The sequence below is a fragment of the Myotis lucifugus genome, unplaced genomic scaffold, assembly GCF_000147115.1.
Source record: "Myotis lucifugus unplaced genomic scaffold, Myoluc2.0 scaffold_13, whole genome shotgun sequence".
NCBI classification, from domain to species: Eukaryota; Metazoa; Chordata; class Mammalia; order Chiroptera; family Vespertilionidae; genus Myotis; species Myotis lucifugus.
Genome location: NW_005871061.1, coordinates 11,463,504 through 11,471,371, shown reverse-complemented (window position 1 = coordinate 11,471,371; position 7,868 = coordinate 11,463,504). Strand labels below are relative to the sequence as shown.

Sequence of the window (7,868 nt, the reverse complement as noted above, 5' to 3'; positions counted from 1 at the left end):
CTCAAGAGCTTAAAAATGCAGAAAGAGTGGAAGCTCAGATCCAGGAGAAAACTTAACTCTCAAAATCCAGGATTGGTGAAAAGCAGTGAGCTTAATGGGCTCTGTGGGTGCCTCACCAGTTTGTTCACCAGCCTCAGAGTTATGGGGAAGGGGGGTGTTTGTTTGTTTTTGTTTTTGTTTTTTTGATAACTGTATGCATGAGCCACCACATATGTTGACCTTAAACAAAAAAGTCAGCCCTAGCTGATTTGGCTCAGCAGATAGAGCGTCGGCCTGCTGAATGAAAGGTCCCAGGTTCGATTCCAGTCAAGGGCATGTACCTTGGTTGCGGGCACATCCCCAGTAGGGGTGTCCAAGAGGCAGCTGATTGATGTTTCTCTCTCATCGATGTTTCTAGCTCTCTATTCCTCTTCCTTCCTCCCTGTGAAAAATCAATAAAATATATTTTAAAAAAAAGTCAACCAGATATTTCTGTAGCAAAATGGGTTTATAGGGAAACAACAAAGTATTGCAATCCAGAACATACAACCATGGCTGGCCATGCACAAGCCCACTAAAACAAGGAGAGGAATCTTTTTTATAGAGGAAAAGAGGAAATTGGGAGGGCTATTACAAATGAAGAGTTCTCTGTTGTACTTTGTCATTAACATAGGGCTTGAGAGCACCCCCTTCTCACCTCCCTACTTCATTTTAAATGAGGTTTCTGTTTACTAATTTTTTAAAATTATTTTTGTTGTTGTATTACAAATGTCCCCTTTTCCCCACCCATTGACCCCTCCTCCCTGCCCCTGCCCCCTTCCCAGGCCTTCACTCCCTATTGTCTGTGTCCATCAGTATTCATATATGCATATAAGTTCTTTGGTTAATCTCTTCCTACTTCTACCTCTCCCCTCTGAGATTCCTCAGTCTGTTGCATGCTTCCAGGTCTCTGATCTATCAGTTTATTTTGTTCATTAGATTCCACATATAAGTGAGATCATGTGTTATTTGTTTATCTCTGACTGGCTTATTTTACTTAGCATAGTACTCTCCAGGTCCCTCCATGTTGTCGCAAAGGGTAAGAGATCTTTTTTTTTTTTTTTATAGCCACATACTATGCCATTGTGTAGATGTACCACAGCTTTCTATTCACTCATCTACTGATGGGCACTTGGGCTGTTTCCAGATCTTATGTATTGAAAATAACATTGCTATGACCATAGGGATGCATATGTTCTTTCTAATTGGTATTTCAGGCTTCTTAGGATATATTCCTAGGAGTGGGATCACTGGGTCAATTGGCAGTTACTCTTTTAATATTTTGAGAAAACTCCACACTGTTTTCCATAGTTATTGTACCAGTCTGCATTCCCACCAACAGTGTATGAGGGTTTCTTTTCCTTCACATCTTTCCAGCATTTGTTTGTTGATTGTTGCTGTTGATAGACATTCTGGCAGGTGTGAGGTATAAGGTATGAGGTGGCACCTCATTGTCATTTTAATATGCATCTCTCTGATGATTAGTGGTTTAAGCATTTTTTCATATTAATTAATTTACATACAATATGATAATCTTTTTTTGTACGGTGACTGGTAGTTTATTATGAAGCACTCTTATGTCGATAAAACCCTTTTATTTATATAGTATGTAAAATCAGCATCTACAGAGCTGTCTCGCATCTATGGGGCTATCTAGAAAAATTTACTTCCATACATTATTAAAACAAGAAAGAGGGCATATACAGAACACTTTCCCTGACCATGACCTTTTCCAGGAATGTTTCTACTTCCGTTTTTTTTCCCTGGAGTTTTAATCAATAAATTTGTTCTTTTGTGTCAAAGATCACCTGTTGCTTGTGGGCATCTTTTTAACTGCAAATATCTGTGGGAAAGAAAAAGTAGTGAGTTAGACATCTTTTTCTTTGGATGAATTGATAGGATTTTTCTAAGTAGTGGTCATCTAGGGTTCACCTGGCCTTGGGGAAAGCAGAAAGAAGAAGGAAAATACTCATGTAAAAAATAGCTTCTCATTGAATGCATCAGTAGTTTTACACTTTAAGTGTAAGACATTTGTTCTTCACTATCAAATTTATGTATTTGACCATAGCACCTACTTCAAATCTGATTCTATTTTAAAATCACCATAAAGTTGTTTGAGCATATCCTTTCTTTCTATCCTCACTCCTAAAACTTGTCTACTCAATGGATATTCATCTAATAAGATGTGACTATAATTGAATTCCTGCGTACTTTCAGAAAAATACAACAGATTTTCTGACTACTATCTTGTTAAACCAGGGATCAAACACACAGTGTCCCCACAAATATATGTACACAGAGCTTACCTTATGGCTCAAGAGCCCATATTAATAATTCATTGTTTTTGTAGCAAGTGAATCCTTGTCACTTATGATCAGTAAAGTATTATTAAAAAGCATCAAGCAGCACACATCTATGGATTCATTTATTTTGTTATCACCCTGAAGAAGGCAGATAAGCTGATTAACTGCTGGCTACTATATTGCCAATAATAAAAAGATTATCATTACTTTTTTGGTTCACAGGAAATTAGAAGTATGCATGCACAATTTAAAGGCAGCCTAAAGCTATATAAAAACAAACAAATAAATAAACAAAAACTGATAATGTTATAACTCATTTCCCCCCACTTTTAAAAATATCAGGACAATGCAGAAATGCAAGCTAGATGTTTGTATATGCTAGTTTAAAACATCTTCTAAATGCAGAGCAAGATCTAAAGGTATATTAGGTATACTCACTCATTATGCCCAACATTTAAAGTCAAAGTAAACCTTATTTCTTTATTGAGAGTAACTCACACTGGCTAGTTTGGGTCAGTTGGTTAGAGCATTATCCCATACACCAAAAAGTAGCGGGTTTGATTTCCAGTCAGGGCACATACCCAGGTTGCAGGTTTGATCCCTAGTCGGGGTGCATCCACAAGACAACTGGTTGATGTTTCTCTCATTCTTCCTCTCCCTTCCTCTCTCTCTAAAAGGTCAATAAAAAAACATATCCTTGTGTGAGGATTAAAAATAAATAATATAAATCAATAAATTAGCATTTCAATAAAAAGAGTAACTGGAAAAACCATGATCTCAAAAACAATATTTATGCATGTGACTATGGGCTAATAATGATTAATGAGAATTATCCTTACAATGGTGCCATCTTTCAAGAATATGTTTCTTAACAGCTTATACTAATATAATGTTACCAAAGTTGGATTTAGTTCTTGGAAATGGGATATTTACCTACATGGTAAGATTTAGCAGGGCCAGAAAGGAAGCCTGTGTTTATGCTTCATGTGGTATTGTGTTTTATAAGAAGAAATACTAGTATATACTAGTATTAGGACTTCACCCTGTTTCTGGCACGAAGCTCCTAAAACTTGGACTTTCTTAAGAGATAAAAGCAAACAAGAAAGGTGTTTTGTTATGTTATGAGGTGACTTTGAGGCAACTAAGGAAGGAGTGGCTGGTGCCTGAAGCACAAATCATGTGATTAGAAGGTGGAAACTTTCAGTCTCACCTTTATGATTTCTGGGGAGTGATAGAAGCTGGAGGATGAATTAATCACCAACAGCCAATGATTTTATCAATCATGCCTGTGTAATGAAGTCTCCACTTCAAGTTCATCACTTATTGGTGAGCAAGTGGAGATGTGGGATAGAGCCACACTAAGAGGGCGAGGGCGTGGAAGCTCTGAACCCTTCCCCCATACCTTATCCTATGCATTTCTTTTATCTGGTTGTTCCTGAATTATATCATTTTATAATAAATTGGTAATCAAGTAAAATGTTTCTTTAAGTTCTGTGTGATGCTATAGCAAATTAATCAAAATTAAAGAGGGGGTCATAGGAAACTCTAGTTTATAGCCAGTCAATCAGAAGCACAGGTGACAACCTGAACTGGTGATTGGCATCTGAACTGGGAACTGTCTTCACTTTTTTGAAGATTGTAGGACTGAGCCCTTAACCTGTGGCATCTCAAATTTGAATTGAATTGTAAGACATCCAGCTGGTTTCTAAGAGTTGCTTGGAGGTGTTGGAAAACCCACACATTGAAATTGGTATCAGAATACTTACCTTCAAATATAATACAACTACTATCGACCTAATATATGTGATTAAGTTATTGAGTCATCAGGAGTCCTTAGTTTAAATAAAAAAACTCCATTAAAAACTATAATAAACACCTATTTGTGGTCCTAGTCATTTAGAGCCATTTGATCAATTTGTGTCCAAAACAAAAAACAAATCTCTCTGTAATTGTCGACTGCATCCTAAATGCCTCTGTAAGTAACACTTGTTTATGGAATTATCAAGACCTATGACCTACTTTCTCTGCTGGGGTTTCAACATTGTTACCAATAAACCTTGTACTTCTTATTTTTAAAAGATGTTTGTTATTTATTTTTAGGAGAGAGGAAGGGAGAGGGAAAGAGAGAGAGAAATACCATGTGAGAGTGAAGCTGGACAATGCCCTGACTGGGAATTGAACAAGCAACCTTTTGGTGCATGGGACGATGCCCAACCAACTGAGCCACACTGGCCAAGGCTAAATCTTATATTTCTTGAAGGTGTTAATGCTTTCTATAAGAAAAGCGTTACATTTAAAATCTTAGTTAAGGACTGATAAAATACTATGACAGTGGAACCAAACTAAGGTCAGGAAGGTAAAATCAATGAATGAGCGCCAAAAGTTCCTGGCCTAACCTGGAGGTAATCTCACTCAGACCTTCATGATGGGCTTTGTAAGTCCCAGTGTCAGCATGGGCCAGGCCTGTTAGCTGCCAGGAGCAGCTGGGGTTGTGGAGGAGAACAGGACGCTGAAGGTCACAAGGAGCAGGAACCACGGACACAGGGCCGCCCTGCTGACGTGTCTTTAGTCGTGGAAGCCTTCATTTCACAGGTCACAGCTGCAGAGCTTTTTCTAAAAATGCTACAGTACATCAGCAATGAAAGGGGAACAAATTTTGCTTTCTGACAATACAGCTTCTCTTGCTGTGCAGCCCTTTTTGCAAATGTGTAATCTGCCTATCAAATTGGTTTTTAAGGCAAATGCAGACTATATGTCCCATCTGGTAAAGTAACTTTTATTCATGTAGGAATTCAAATAGTATCAGAACTTGGGTCAAAAGTCCAATTTGTTAAAGCCAAGGGCCATTCTGTTAGTGATGGGATTGGATGAAGTCCAAAAAAGCAGAAATTCAAGCCTACGTGGAATTAGTCAGCAATATGCTGTTGACTGCAGAGTTGTGCCTTCAGTGGTATGATGAAGCTACAGTAGGGGAGATCCCACATGCTAGGTTTGGATCTGCTTAGATTGACCTCTGAATCATATTTTGACCTATCAAAATAGGTTGTTTTTTTTTAATGGCATCTTCTTTATTTTGCATACTTTAATTTCAGAACAAAATAAAAAAAACCACAATATATAACACATCCAAAACTATGTCAAATATGAGAAGAGAGAGCTTGAGGCCACTGTAACCTGCCTCAGGAAAAGACAGGAGAGGGGAAAAGCCACTAAACATCAGAGGAAACCAGGTGGGCTAGGGCCACGCAGGGCTGCTGGGGGAGCCATGAAGACTACACAGAGGACGCAAGGTCTGCAGGTAGAAACTCCTAGTCTACTTCTTCCATGCGAGAGGCATCCTCATCACCCTCGGGGGGGGGGGGGGATCTCATCAGGAACAGCAGCACTGGGTTCTTCTGCTGTCACTTCATCTTCATCAATGCCTAGGCCTAGCTTGATCATGTGGTAGATGCGGTTGGAGTGGGTCTGGGGATCCTCAAGTGAAAAGCCAGAAGAGAGCAGTGCAGTTTCAAACAGCAACACCACAAGGTCCTTGACAGCTTTGTCATTCTTGTCTGCCTCTGCCTTCTGGCGCAGAGTTTCCACAATGGGGTGGTCAGGGTTGATCTCCAGGTGCTTTTTGGCCATCATATAGCCCATTGTAGAGTTATCCCTAAGTGCCTGGGCTTTCATGATACGTTCCATGTTAGCTGTCCAGCCGTAGGTGCTGGTCACAATGCAGCAGGGTGAAGACACAAGCTTATTGGACACTGTCACCTTCTCAACCTTCTTATCCAAGATTTCTTTCATAAGTTTGCAGAGGTTCTCAAACTTGGCCTTGCTCTCTTCCATTTTCTTTTTCTCCTCTTCATTTTCAGGTAGCTCCAGGCCCTCCTTGGTAACTGAGACCAAGCTTTTTCCATCAAACTCCTTGAGCTGCTGCACACAGTACTCATCGATAGGCTCTGTCATATATACTACCTCGAAGCCCCACTTCCGCACTCCCTCCACAAAAGCAGAGTTAGCAACTTGCTCTTTGCTCTCACCAGTGATATAATAGATGGATTTCTGGGTCTCCTTCATGCGAGAGACATATTCTGAGCGAGAGGTTATTTCATCTCCAGACTGGGAGGTGTGATAGCACAAAAGCTCAGAAAGGCGCCGCCGATTAGTCGAGTCCTCATGGATTCCAAGCTTTAGGTTTTTAGAGAACGCCTCGTAGAATTTCTTATAGTTCTTATCTTCCACCAGCTCAGAGAAGAGCTCAAGGCACTTCTTAACAATATTTTTACGAATGACCTTCAAGATTTTACTCTGCTGGAGCATTTCTCAGAAAATGTTCAGGGGCATGTCCTCAGAGTCAACCACACCTCGGATAAAGTTGAGATACTCTGGTATCAGCTCATCACAGCTGTCCATTATGAACACACGGTGGACATAGAGTTTGATGTTATTCTTCTCCTTGTTCTCAAAGAGGTCAAAGGGAGCCCAATGGGGGATGAACAGCAATGCCCTGAATTCCAATTGACCTTCTACAGAGAAGTGTTTGACTGCCAAGTGGTCTTCCCAGTCATTGGTAAGACTCTTATAGAACTCTCCATATTCCTCCTGGGTGATGTAAGATGAAAGCTATTGGATGGGGTAACAAGACTTTGGACCATGTTTTAGGAGGTGTTGACTAGTACTGTCAAGCTTTCTCAAAGACTGAGAACACAACCATATTCCTTCAAAAAGCAGCCCTACTGAACTAGATGCACTGGTATTTGGCCATCTGTACACCATTCTTCCCACACTGATGAACTTTCTGAGAAGGTGAAAAACTATAGCAACCTTCTTGCTTTTTGTAGAAGAATTGAACAGCACTGTTTTGAAGATCGTAGTAAAGGCAGCTCATCTATCAGATTATCTTAGAGTTATGTGTTAGTTTAGTTATTATTTTTAAACATGTTAACTTTGGAAATATGTGTTGTCTGAATGATATGATAATGGTATCAGGATTTTAAAACAAAACACTGCTTTCTGAAACCTCAAAACAAGTTACATAATGCACTTTATAGATGTATTTTATACTGTTTATGCACACATTGAAATAATTCTGAATGACTGAATTTGATATGTTATACTCTATATCTTGATTTTTTTGTTTTCTTAAAACTTGTGAGCTAGACCAAGATGGTGGCATAGGTAAACACCTGAGTTTGCTGCCTCGAACAACCACTTCAAAAATACAACTAAAAGACGGAACGGACATCATCCAGAACCACAGGAAGGCTGGCTGAGTGGAAATTCTACAACTAGAAGGAAAGAGAAAAGCATACCGAGACTCAGAGGAGGTGTTGTGCGGAAGTAAAATACTGAGGTGCGGAGGTGCATGTGGAGCTGGCTGGCGGCTGAGGGCTCGGTTCTCGTTTTCAATCGGGAGGGAGTCTCAGGCTCTGAGCTCCAGTTCCGGGTGAGTCTCTAGGGACCCAGACTCATACGGGAGAAGCAGGACTGTCTGGCATCGGTCGGAACCTGAGGGCAGCTTTCTCTCCGAGGGGCTTGCAGTGATTACCCGGACACTGAGAA

General features: G+C 40.0%; 1 pseudogene; it reads right to left on the bottom strand.

The window, feature by feature from the left end:
• Nucleotides 1-5,376: 5,376 nt before the first annotated feature.
• Nucleotides 5,377-7,194, bottom strand: LOC102429056 (annotated as a pseudogene).
• Nucleotides 7,195-7,868: the final 674 nt, after the last annotated feature.